This window comes from Lonchura striata, unplaced genomic scaffold (assembly GCF_046129695.1).
Source record: "Lonchura striata isolate bLonStr1 unplaced genomic scaffold, bLonStr1.mat Scaffold_99, whole genome shotgun sequence".
In the NCBI taxonomy this organism is placed as follows: domain Eukaryota; kingdom Metazoa; phylum Chordata; class Aves; order Passeriformes; family Estrildidae; genus Lonchura; species Lonchura striata.
In genome coordinates this window covers 571,405-584,526 of record NW_027461193.1, presented here as the reverse complement: position 1 = coordinate 584,526, position 13,122 = coordinate 571,405, and the positions used below count along the sequence as shown (strand labels likewise).

The 13,122-nt window shown below is 52.0% G+C and overlaps 1 protein-coding gene across 1 annotated transcript in view; it reads left to right on the top strand.

Moving 5' to 3' along the window:
- The window catches only part of LOC144248867 (uncharacterized), a 552,852-nt gene that overhangs the window by 18,089 nt on the left and 521,641 nt on the right, over positions 1 to 13,122 (top strand). The gene's annotated exons all lie outside the window — the stretch shown is intronic.

Here is a 13,122-nt window from a genome sequence, read left to right as displayed (position 1 = left end):
GTGAAGTTCTGGTGTTTGTATCCCCAATCGTGGGTTCTGTTCATGTTTGATATTCTGTTCTGTGCTCTCAGAACTGACTCTGAAAGTGAAGGTTTGTTTTGTCTTGTTATCAGCTGGCTCACCTCCCCCCATGGTCTGTTCTCCACAAGAGGCTTGTGCGGGCTGGCTTGGCTTGCTTTTGCTGGCTTTGTTTGCTTGCTCTTCCTTCCGCTCTTGCCTTTGCTTTTTCCTGTTAGTTAGTTTAACTAGGCAGTCCAGTTCTTTGCCTGGACTGTTTCTTTCCCTTTCCTTCTTCTGAATACCATCCAACCTGCTCTGGACTGGGACCTGGGAACCCCGAGGAGCACCGGGAGCCTGCGCTCTGTGATCTGCAGCAGCCATCCCCAGTGCCCAGAGCAATCCCCAGCGCCCAGACCCGGGCGACCACCCCCAGGAGAGACTTTCTGGATTTGTCATCTCTTCAGAGTGGTGAAAGAGTTTTGTTGTCATCTGGTGTTGTTCATTTTTTTTTAGTGCTGGGGAGTGTTTTGTTTGTTAAATAAACAGGTTCTTTTCCACTTCTCTCAGAGAAAATTCTTCCCAAATCAGGTGGGTGGGGAGGGGCTGTGGGGGTTTGTTTTCTGGGGGCTCCTTCCAGAGGAGGATTTGGGGGATTTGCATTCCAAGAGCACTCAGGGTTGCGGATTGAGGTTATGCCCAAGGGGATCTGGGGTTGGACAACACAGCAGGACTGAAGGTTAAAAATGTCCAAGGGGATCTGGGGTTGGAAAACAGTAACACCTAAAATTCTGCTGGGTTGAGAGACATCCAGGATTAAACCTGCTGGGTTGATGGATTAACATTCCATGAGCACTCAGGGTGTAGATATGTAATGTAGACTGTTTGAAAGTAAAAGGTACCTTGTTGTATGTGAGAGTGAGTGAAAAATAAAAGTGAGTAAATGTAGATTAATGGAAGTATATATAATGTAGATTGTTTATTTTGAGCTTTACTTTATCTCCTTGGAGGGAGGTGGATTGTGTTGAATGGTATTGTGAGAGAAAGGACTTTTTGAGTAGTTGAAAGAAAGTGGTATTCAGGTTGTTAGAGAAAGTGGGAAACAGAGGCAGAGGACTTGTGAAGAAACGTGAGGAATGGACTATCACATCTAAAATGGGCAACACCAAAACACACCAAAGGAGCGTTGAAAAGGACTTGCATAGAAAAATCAGCAAAAAGGAGTGACAAGGGAAACAGAGGGCAAGCCTGGATTGAGCACTGCACTCACCAGCGAGAAGATCACACGTACCTGCTGTGGGCAGCAGCCCCACAGGCAGGGGAGGTGGGGGTATAAGCCACGCCAGACCTCTGTCATTCCTGTTTCTGTCTCTCATTTGTTGTCTTTTCCCTTCTGAGATAGCAGCAAGATCGTGTCACAAATGCTACAGAAAGTGTTACATGGAAAGAAACCAAAGTTCCTTTTTGGTACACACACCCATGTCAACAGCCACAGACTCACCCAAACTGAGTACCTGCAGGCAAAATGGGGAAAAACTGCAGTGTACCAGAATAGGTTGGCTTTAGACTATTTATTGGCTAATGAAGGGGGTTTTTGTGGAAAGTTTAATATATCAGACTGTTGAAAATAGATGACAACGGGGAGGTCATCCTAGAAAAAAACAACCCAGACACCAATCCAAAAATGGGAAAACAGTGTTAAAAACTAACTGGTGGGGTCATGTACTGTGGCTGGGATGGTGGAAGAAATGGGGATTCTTCCTTTTATGTGTTACAACTGTTATAAATGAAAATCTGTCCAGCCAAATTAACATGAAAAAATAAAATATTTATTTTGCAATCAAATTCTATCTAGGCCAGCCACAAGGAAAGAACAGAGCCGAGCCCGGGGTCGGCCCTGGGTGTGCAACAAAGAGGTCAGCCTCAGCAGAGGTTTTCCTCTAAGCCCACACACCTCCATCCTGGCACAAGCGGTTTTTATAGGGAAAATTCTGCCTGAGGCCAAGATTTTGGCAGTCAGTGTTCTCTTCAGAGTCCACATGTTAATAAGATTTTCTGCTTTGGTGATGAGGGAGAACAATTCAGTGTCTGGAGTTTGTTGAATCCCTTGATGAAATTTACGGGAGGGAACGCTGCATTCACCTGTGTCTGCCCAAGGATTTCCATGATATCCATCTCGGGTCCTTCAGGCAAGGATCAGCACCGGGGTTCCTGCATCTCCCCAGCCATGGCCCATCTCCTGGGGAGCCGCACCTTCTTACTTGTAAATCAGTTTCCAATATACACCCGGTCTCACCTGCGAGGGTGGGGGGGAATGCTTATACAAACGTGTAGAGTGTTAGAGTGTTCTAACAAATCTAACAAATATTCAATATCACATATATCATATTATAATCGGCACCAATTATATCTGCTACATATAACAGTATGGCAAATGTAGCTTTGTAGATAAAATGAATCTTTAGTAGTTAAAAAAGAAACTATGTATGTGTGTGTGGGGGAGTTTAAGGAATGAAATACTCGTTTCAAGGAACACGCAAATTCTCCAGAGAAGAGCAATTTATGGTTTTCTTATTAGAAGAAGCTGATTTCTTCACGCCTTGCTCAGACTTGAAGACCCCGTGGGAATTAAAGAAAGCAGTTGACATACAACAGACAGAGTTTTTTGTTTCAAATATAATGTATGCATAACCATGAAGGATATATGAATATGCAACAGTGTATTGTTTTAGGGGTGATTTCTTCATTCACAAGGTACATTCCTCTTGGCTTAAGTGCCTAAGAGCATCTGGACCTCAGATATTCTTTCTTTTTTATTGTCTTGTAATTGTCTTAACTCTAAATTTTTATCACTCTAATTCTATTCCTATCTTTCCCACCATTTTATTATTATTAAACTTTTAAAATTCTAAAAACCAAATGATTGGCATTTTTCACAAATTCCTATCAGGAGACAGAGAAACCATTTATGATTTCAATGGCATCATTCGAGTACAAGCTGTCCTTGGAATAAGGACCAACCAGACAGCTTCAGCTCCTGACCTTCCTGCCGACCAAGCCACTGAAATGAAGAACACAACATTTCACCAGGGGATGGGATCAGATTATCTGTTAGCAGAAAAAAAAGCAGTTTGTGGAAAACTAAATTACTCAAACTGATGTTGGCAAAGAGATGACAAGGGGAAAGTGTTGAAAAAGATAATACAGGAAATAGAAAAGCAGTTTATGTATTGGTCCAAGCATGGAAAGGATGGGAATGGGACACGGTTTCCTGGCTCCCTGGCAGACCAGGGGTTAAACGTTGGGTGTCTCCTGGATTGTCCCCGGAAAAGGCCCATCTCTGCAGAGACACCTTTTTTCATTTGTAAATTAGGTCTTTCTTTCTCTGCCAACTCTGGTTTCTCCATCCCTGGCTACAGCCAACGGTCATATAAAACTTTAAGAATCTTTTTCTGCAAGCACAACTTACTTGATGTATATTTTACATAAGCACAAATTATTCCATAACATATATTACAATGGGGCTGCGGAGATCCCCCTGCAGGTCCATGGGGAGGCAGAGATCCCCTGCAGGTCCATGGGGATGCGGAGATCCCCCTGCAGGTCCATGGGGATGCGGAGATCCCCTGCAGGTCCATGGGGATGCAGAGATCCCCTGCAGGTCCATGGGGATGCAGAGATCCCCTGCAGGTCCATGGGGATGCAGAGATCCCCTGCAGCCCCTGGAGGAGCCGGGCTGGAGCTCGGCGATGCCTGAGAGGAGGCTGTGAGCCCGCGGGCAGAGGGGCCCCGCTGGAGCAGCCTGTCCTGGCAGGACTGAGCCCGTGGCACAGTGACCCACGCTGCAGCACTCGGAGGGGGCTGTGCCCAGGGGATGGACTCCGCTCCGAGAAGTTCCTGGAGAAGTCTCGGCCGGGAGAGAGCGCAGGGTGCAGCAGGGAACGACTCCTGTCCCTGAGCAGAGGGAGAAGCCCCGGGGGACGAGCTGAGCATGGCCCCATTCCCTGTCTCCTGCCCTGCCGGGGGAGGAGGTGCAGCTGGGAGCAGGGAGGCGTGGGGAAAGCTGCATTTAAGGCTCTGCACTGACTTCTCCTTCTCCTGCTCCGAGTCTTTGGAGTTTTCTGCCAGAAATCTCTCCCCTGCCCCACCCACCCACAGGGCTTCGGGCGGGTTTCCCTTTTCGGGGGAAATCAAAGCGAAGCACTGATGCGCCAACGAGGGGCAGGAGAAGTGAGGCTCCTGGGCTTCCCGCAGAGGCGGAGGCACGGGAGGCGCAGGGCCGGGAAAGCCGTGGCGGGAGGCGCGGAGAAGTTTGTTTGTGTGGGCAGCTCAATCCCGGCTCGGGCCGGGCCCGTGCCGGGGCTGTTCCTCATCTCCGGCTTTCCCCTCACGCAGCCCGGGGGCGCCGAGAGCGCGGGGCGAGGCGGGGCCGTGCGCAGAGCCCGCCCCGAGCTCGCTGCCATTGGCCGCCGGTGCCGTCAGTCGCGGTTGCGGCGCGCTGATTGGTGGGAGCGGGGCGCGGCGCGGCCCCGGCGGCGGGCTGAGGGCGGCCGTGGCCGCGCAGCGCCGCCATTGGCCGAGCGGCTGTGCGGGCCCGGCAGCGGCGGCAGCGGCCGGAGCGCGGTGAGGCGGCGGCGGCGGAGCTCGGAGGCGGCCCCGGCGCAGGTGGGAGCCGCGCTGGGCTCTGCGGGGGCTCGGGGCCGGCTGCGGGCGGAGGGGGCGGCAGGGGGCTCCGGCGGCTCGCCGGTGCCGTGTCCGGCCCGTGCCGGCCCCGGGCTGAGGGCGCTGCGGGAGCGGCTGCCCGCGGTCTCCTTCCCGCCGGGGCCGGGCAGGAGCCGCTGCCGGAGCAGCGCTGGCTCGGCCCGGCTGCTGTGGGTAGGACAGAGGGGCTGCCCCGCGGCCGGCAGCGGGCGGGGAAATTCCCGTCGCCGGAGGTTCGTGTGCCCGGGGGAGAGCGAGGAGTCCTGTCAAAGTGACTTTATTGCCGAGCAGGGGCAGAGGCCGTGGGGCATTTGCCGTGCGCTCTCTGCCGTGGCTGTAGTCCGCAGCCTCCTTTTTATCCTCATTTTCCCGGCCGCATCTCCCTCTGCCTCTGCCCACCGGCTGAGTTCCTTGGAAGGTTCCGACTTCCCGATGCGCCTGGAGCCTGTCCTCGTTAATGTGCACCCTCCTTTTGTAGAACAGCCGATATTCATGGCTCTGTTAAGTCTTTGTTCTTCTCCTCGAAGTTCAGGAATGTAGCGGGACTTTGAGCAGCTGTCTGGGTCAATTTCTAACATTTATTGGAACTGATGGTTTCTTTCGTTGCTTCCTTATCTACAAGTGCCCGGCCCTATCTCCAGGCAGATTCACTCCTTGACTCTGTTTTGTCCTTCCCGGGTCCTCTTTGGTTTTGGGATTATTCTCGGTGCCCTCATTCCCTGTCCTTTTGTAGCCGTTTGTGGATCAGGAGGCCTGGCTGCCACCTGCATGCCCTGGCTCAGCTGCTGGATGAGCTGCACTGCCAAGGTGTGGAGCATGGTAAAAAGATGAGAGTTGCTGCAGCACAGAAGAGGAGAAGCAGCATTCGTTTAAACCCTGGTGTGCCGGGGAGCCTGGAAACCGTGTCCTATATCCATCCTTTCCATGTTTGGACCGTTACATAAACTGCTCTCCCTATTTCTTTTCTTAGCTTTTTTACCACTTTTCCTTTGTGATCTCTTTACCAGTAGCAGTTTGAGCCATTTAGTTTTCCACAAACTCCTGTTTTTTCTTCTCACAAATAATCTGATCCCATCCCCTGGTGAAATGTGTTCCTCATTTCAGTGGCTTGGTCGGCAGGAAGGTCAGGAGCTGGAGCTGTCTGGTTGGTTCTTATTCCGAGGACAGCTTGTAATCAAATTATGCCATTGAAATGATAAATGTGTTCTCTGTCTCCTGATAGGAATTGGTTTGCATTCCCAGGGGCTGGTCCATGGTGTTGTAGGATTTGTTCTGGTAGCCCTTCATCCTTTCCCCATTTTTGGGTGCTCCCTCAAGCTGGGGTTCCATCAATTGACCGCTTTTTTCTAATTACATCATGAAATACTTGAATTCCAACTGATTTCCCTGAACTTGTTCTAGCAAAACCCCCAGTGCTCTGATACACCCTGTACAGCACAGACAGTGACAGCAGATGTTGGAGTGGGCAGAGGGATGATCCCCCCCTTATTTTAGTGAAGTTTTCCCAACATTCTCCATTTGCTGTTTCCCTTTGCAGCTTCAGCCATTTCTGTTTCAGAGTCAGAGATCCTCACCATGGGCTCTGCCTTCAGCTGTGCAGATTCCATCTGTGCAAGCAGGCAGAGCTTGGGGTGAGGGGCAGAGGGAATCAGCCAATTCCTGCCCCAGGCAAGAAGAGCCAGGTACATTGTCCCCAGTTTGCCCCAGCAGTGTTAAATTTGCATTTCTGAAGCTCATCTCTTGGCTGCCTGCTTAAGAGTTTAGGGGTCACCTTTAAATCTTTTCTAGTAATGCAGCCTAAAGGTGAACTTCAAAAAGCCCAGATCAAAATTTTGGTATCTTTTACAGCTACGCACGAACATAGACAAAAAATCCCAAGGTAATTCAGCTTTTTCTACTTCCCCTCAGAAGAAAAACTCATTCTTGCCTCCTTTACCCAAACCTAACCAGCTATATAGAAGTATGAGTAATAAAAAAATACTGTAATGCTATAAACTTTTTTTTACTGAAACTGCAGGAAAAAGAAAAACTTCACTATTATTTAAAGTGTTAGAATCAAGGCATTCCTTGATTCTGGCCAGGATGTGCAACAGAAATCATTCCATCCCCACATAACCCGGGTGTGCAGTGAAAATCGATCCATTACATGTGGGTTTTACTAGGTTTTTCCCAAAGTTGTGCAGTCTGAAGCCATCCTAATGCAGTGGTTTAATGTTCTGTAGTTTCAAGTTGTGCAGTTTTTACTATTTGGTTTCCTGTTGGATCCGGATTTCTTTGCTTCTGCTGTTAATGAGGTGGGAAGTGCTGGATTTCCTTCTCAGCCTTTTGCAGACCAGGTGTCTGCAGCCCTGCCGGGGGCAGTGTCTGGGGTAGGTGTTGGTTGCTGTTTGCTGCTGGGGTTGATGTTTTGCTGCTGGTCGTTATCTTTGTGGGTATCTTTTGGGCCATTCCCAGTGTGTTGAGATGTTAAACTCATCTCCACTGAGTGGTGTAACATCCCTTAACAAAACCTTTAACATTTCTTTCCCCAAGGCCAAGGCAAAGCAAGCCTGAGTAGAGAAATCAAAGGTTAACAATGTTCAAGTCTGTGAGCTGGTCTATTTTCCATGGATGCACTGGCAGGCAGGGCAGTGTGTGAGTGTGAGTGAGAGCCAGAGTGGAATTGTCCCGGTGTCTCCCCAGCAGCTGTGGCAGTGCAGGCCCAGCGAGCACTGAAGCTGCAGCAGTGGCAGCAAGGGCTGGCCCCGGTGGCTGGAGCTGCCCAGGGAGGGTGGCCAGGCCGAGGATTTCAGCAGAGGAGGTGTGGGCAGGCCCAGGGCCTTGCCCCGCTGTGGAGCCCTGGCTGCTGCTGCGCTGCCTTCAGTGCAGGCTCAGGGGGGCCTCCCATCCTCCTGCTGCAGGCGGGAAGTGCAAATCTCCGGGGCTGCAGAGACCTGGAGCCCAGGCTGAGGGGTCCCCCCGTGTTCAGCTGTGCTGGCGGCTGTTTCTGGCCTCGGGGCCCCTTGGCATGGGCCACGCCACTTGGCCACCAGTGGTGCTGCTTTGCACTCCTTAGGCAGAGCCCATGTCCTGCTTGGATGTTGGCAACAGCAAAGTGCCAAGGCAGGCTCTGTGCCAACCCAGCTTCCTGTGGGAGAGATTGCACCAGAGACAGGATTCTGGCCACAGACTGCTTTAAATGTGCATCCCTTATCTCCACCCTGCACTAGGTGGAGAATTACCAGAGTAAGGAATTCCCGAGATCAAATGCAAGGGAAATAATTTAGTATCTGCCCTGGGTCTGGCTCTTCTTCTTGCCCAAGCCAATGGCAAAAGCCGTACCCATGGCATCTTGGTCTCTATCCCCAGCTTCCAAAAGTGTTTCTTTCTTTCCCCATTCATTCTTTGTACCCAGCCTGAGCTGTGGGGGTGCCAGGGGTTCTGGAGGTCCCACTGTATTCCTAAAGCTTCCATAAGCCCCTGGAGGATCTTTCCTGGAGAATGAGTTCTGCTTGTCTGAGTCTGTTTCTTCCACAATCCCTTTTATATTAATTACTTCTTTTACAGTTACCTTAATAAGTGATCCAGTGGTTGCTGAGCAATCAGAATTGCTTTTGCCCCCCTGTTAGGTGAGATGGTGTCACCAGAAGATATTGAAGCCTTCCTGCTCAGGGCATTTCAGTGCCAGGCTCTTACAAGCACACACAGCTGTGCAGGTTGAGCTGACCATGGTGGGTAACCTGCGCTTTGTCTGATTCCCTTTCCTCAATAACAGCGTGTCTTGGAACTCTTTTCCCTTCTGCTGCCCTTGAAGAGCCATCCACAAAGACATTTTCTGCCTCAGGCCAGGCAATGTCTCCTGAGTCTCCCCCAGGCTGGGTCTGGAGCTGTGTCACTTGAATGCAGTGCTGGGTTTCTTCCCAGCCCCTCTGTGGGCTGTTCAAACAGGAGGCTGGGTTAAACCCTTCCCCTGTCCTCAGTTCTGGATCCTCCTGTGCCACTGAACAAGTTTCACACTGTAATAACCGAGCACTGCTCATCCATTGCGAGGCTCTTTTGGTTATCAAAGCTTGACCTTGATGGCAGACTGGAACAGTCGGAGATCCTGTTGTCATCAGGTTTTGGGCCTCGGTTCCCGTGGAAGCTGTGGCTGCACAATTCTGCAGGCAATGAGGCCACTGTGGCCACTGGGTGAAACATTTTGGCCCAAGGATTCCTTTGGCATGGCCCTGTTGAACATTCACCTACAATTCCAATTTCTTTTCTGAGTCTGGAAGAGCCAGAGCTGAGGCATCAATATTTTTCGTTGTTCATTTTCTCAAGTTTTGCTCACTTTCTCCTGTCCATACCACAGCATGAAAGCTGTCTGGGGTTAAAAAGTCCTACAATGTTCTGGCTGGAACATAGAATCCTCAATCCAGGTTGTGTATTTGTGTTTTAATTCTCAGAATTGTTGCAGCTCGTCTTGGTCTTTTCCTTATTTTAGTTTACTTCTTTACATCTGAAATTGCCTAGACTCTCTCTGGATCAATCCTTCAGTCAAATTATGTCCCATATATTTAACCTTTCTCTTCACCATTTGTAATTTTTTTTCAAATACTCAAAATACAACTTTTAGCCAGAAAATTCAGCCATTTCAGAGGGGCTTTGTCTACCACTTCTTCTTGTCCTCCTCATTGGAGCCATCCGATTCCCTGACTGGCAGGATAGGAGTGCTGTAGGGAGACATCCCTGGCTCCAAAAGCCCTGCCTTTAGCAGGGACTCCATACCAGGCTGTGAGCCCTTCCTTCCCTCCCCTGGAACAGGGTGTTGCTTTTAGCCCCCACTTGTCCTGGTTGCTTCCAAGTAATTTGGAGACGCTCCACATCAAATTTTCCATCTTTCCATGGGGCTGCCCACACCTCTGGGTTCCCTTCAGCATAGGCCTTCCCAGACATTTGACACAAAGGTACAGCAGCAATAGCCTCTGTATCACATTTTACAATATTACAATACCACCATCAAATTCCTCCCTAGTTAATAACAATCAGAGTAGGAAGAAAAAGAAATTAGTTTATTTCAAACCTATTCTCTTCAGCTCCTAATAGTGATTGAACAAATGACACCACCTCAACTTTCCCATTTATTCTCTTAATAATTAAACATACCTTTACAATTTTCCCCCCTTAGGTGTAAGATTCAGAGTGGATGGAGAGGCCCCTGTGTCCATCAGGAGAGGCCTCCTCTCGATGTAGATGCAGCCTGAATGTTCTCCAGGGCTCCAGTGTGGTGGGTCCCCGGTGGGATGGGAGCTCAGAGAGCCCTGCCAATCCATGTCCATGCAGGGGTGGACTTGCTCCTGCTGAGGGTGCTGCTGTCTGTGCTTGCAGTGTCCTTGTGGGCTGCAGCTGGAGCCCTGACTCCTTCCCAGGGGCTGTTTGGGTGGGCTCTGCCCTGGCCAGGAGGGCAATGCCTCTGCCAGGTGCTTGTGGCCGACCCCATCATCCCCTGGGTGCTGGGGCCCCCTTGGGCCCTGGGGTTGATCCCTCAGGGCTGTGGGAACTCTGCCGTGGCCTTTGCCTTCAGCTTGGCCTTTTGCTCATCCCTTCTTGCCTTCAGCTGCTGTGCCTTTGTGCCCAAGTGCTGCAGGGCTTCTTGTGCCACTCCTGCAGCCCCGGTCACTGCCTGTGGGTGCTCATCCTCTGAGAGCTGCTGAGCTTTCTGCAAAACCTTTCCTTTCTGCAGGGACCCAAAGCAAATCCTGAACAGCAAATCCTGATCCTTCATGTGCACTCTGCATTTCCCAGCTGTTCCTTTGTTTTCCCCCTGTGCTCAGAGTCCCTGCCCAGCCCGTGTGGCAGAGCCGGTGCCTGTCCTGCCGCAGTGTCCAAAGGCGGCCCCCCCGGCGGGCAGGGCCGGCAGCTCCCCGGGGCCGGGCAGCGGCCGGGGCGTCCCGCAGCCTCCTGGGGGCCGGGGGCCACTGCCGGCCCTGCCCGGGGCTGGTGGGGTCAGGCAGCGCCCGGCGCTGAGCCCCGGCTGCCCCACAGCCCCGGCCCGGCCCCGCAGCTCCCCACAGGCCCCAGCCCGTGCTCCCGGTGCCGCACCTCTGCGCCCGGTGCTGCCGCTGCCAGCGCAGAGAAACCCCTGGCATCCTGACCTCCTGCTTTTCCTTCTGGGAAAGTGGGAATTCAAAGTATCAGCTAGCAAATTGTGAGGATAAAACGATGCAGAAAAACATCCTAATCCTGAGTATTTTTCTGTTCCTCCTCTTTTCCATCATCCTTTTTCTTACCACATAGATTCCTTCTGCTGCTTCTTGCCTGAACCACATTGCTGCACACTCCCCTTCACCTGATCCCTTCCCAATACACCAACACCATCCATCCCTTGTTGTCCGAATCCCTTCTCCACTTCCCTTATTACCCCCCTGGGTGTCCATGTCCTTAATTACCTCTTGGGGGAATGTGCAAACTACCTCAGCATTCTCCCAAGGGACCCTTCAGAGACATTTTGGGATCATCATCCCTTTAGCCAGGACACTCCCTGGCTTTCCCTTTTCTCCCCTCCATGGGTGCCCTGCCATGTTCACTCCCCGAGGATCCCAGGGCACTCACTGATGAGATTTTCAGTGCTCTCTCCCTGCTGACTCTTCACAGACCCCCTGATGTGTCACTCGTCTGTCTCCTGGTCACTCCCGGGTCCCCAATCAATCCCCGGTGCCGCCACCAGCCAAGGGAGCCGATCACCCAAAGTGGGTGAGGCACCTTCAGCTGCATTCCCTGCCCGCCGCCCCGGAGGGTGGAAGGAATTCGGGATAAGCCCCAGGGTGTGCGGGAAAATTGACATTGCCAGAGGTTTCTGTCCACAAAGCAGACAGAGGAGTCCTATGAAACTAATTTCATTCTAAAAATGGGAGAGGCCATGGGACATTCCCCATCGGCTCTCTCTAAGTATTAGAGGACAGAGCCTCCTTTTCATCCTAATTTTCCCGGCTGCATCTCCCTTTCCCTTTCTGTGTTGGCTGAAGTATTTGAGAGGTACAGACATCCCAATCCGCCTACTATATACCCCCATTAATATGCACCCCACTATTGTACAGCAGATGATATTCATGGCTCTGTAAAGGCTTTGTTGTTTTTCTGGAAGTTCATGAATTGAGCAGGACCTTGGCTGAGCAGCAGTGTCTGTCATCAATTAATAACATTTTCTGAAACTGATGGCTTCTCCTGTCACTTCCTTATGTACAGGTCCCTGGCCCTATCTCCGAGCAGCTTTAGAGCATCTGTTTGTAAAGACACTTTCCTGTGGTTCCTTCCATGGGGTCCCCCGTTTGTGGGACATCCCCCCTGGAGCAGGGTGTCCCCTCTGTGCTGCAGCCCCAGGCTCGGGCAGAGCTCAGCCAATCAGAGCCCGCGGCGCTGATGACTCACCAGTTGCCAGGCAGACTCGCAGCTCCCCGCGTTCCCCACCTGGACCCACCTGCGCCCCCCCTCGGCCCCATGGCCCCGCGAGGGGAATTTGGGGAGGTGGGAGTGGGGCAGCGCCAAGGCCGGGCCCCCCCGCGCTGTCCTGGCGGGAGCGGCTGCAGTGGGGACCGAGTGCGGGCGGGAGCGGCCGAGAGCCCAGCGCTGCCCCAGCCCGACCTGCCCCAGCTCCATCCCTGCCCCTGCGCTGGGATGCTGTGGGGCTGGGGGGAAGAGGGAGCCGGCAGTGGGTGCTGGGCCTGGGGGCAGGAGGAGAAGGGAAGGAGAAGCAGGCTTGAGGAACAGAATGGTCAAACGATGCAGGTGGCAGGAGAGGGTGGGATTGTGCAGGCGAAGGAGGAATGGCAGTAGGAAGAGGATTGTGAGTAAGAGCAGAGACACAAGAGGAGGAGGAGAAGGAGCAGAAAGAGGAAGCAGCAGAAGGTTCCACCCCTCCCTGTATCTGCAGCCTCCTTCCAGGCCCAGGAGCGCTGCTCTCCCCACATGCAGCAGGTGACTGTGGAGGGGGATCCAAGATTTTCAGGGGGTAAATCTTGGTGTTTCTGAGTTTTCTTGGGCTAAATGTTGGTGCTTTGGTTTTATGTAGCAGCTGAATCTTTATATTTTGGAGGAGGTTTTTGCTGACTTGTGATGTTTGGGGTGTTTTTGTCCTGTGTCTTGAAGTTTGTGGGATTTTTGGGCTGAATCTTGGTGTTTCAGAGGTTCTTACAGACACAAGATTCCCTATGATTTCCTGAGATGAACTTGGGCAAGGAGGCACCTCCAGTCTAAGGAGCTCTCCTTTTGTTTTTCGGTCAAAGCAGGATTTTTCATTCCCTGGCTGTGGCTGGATGGAGGAGGAGAAAAAGCCCCGAAGATGCTGCAGGAGGAGGAGCTGCAAACCCAGCCCAGGGCGCTGCAGGGAGGAAAGAGCCCCCCTGAGCCAGGAAGGCGGGCGGAGATCCAGACGGAGCTTGGAGCTGGTGGAGAAGCCTCATGGCA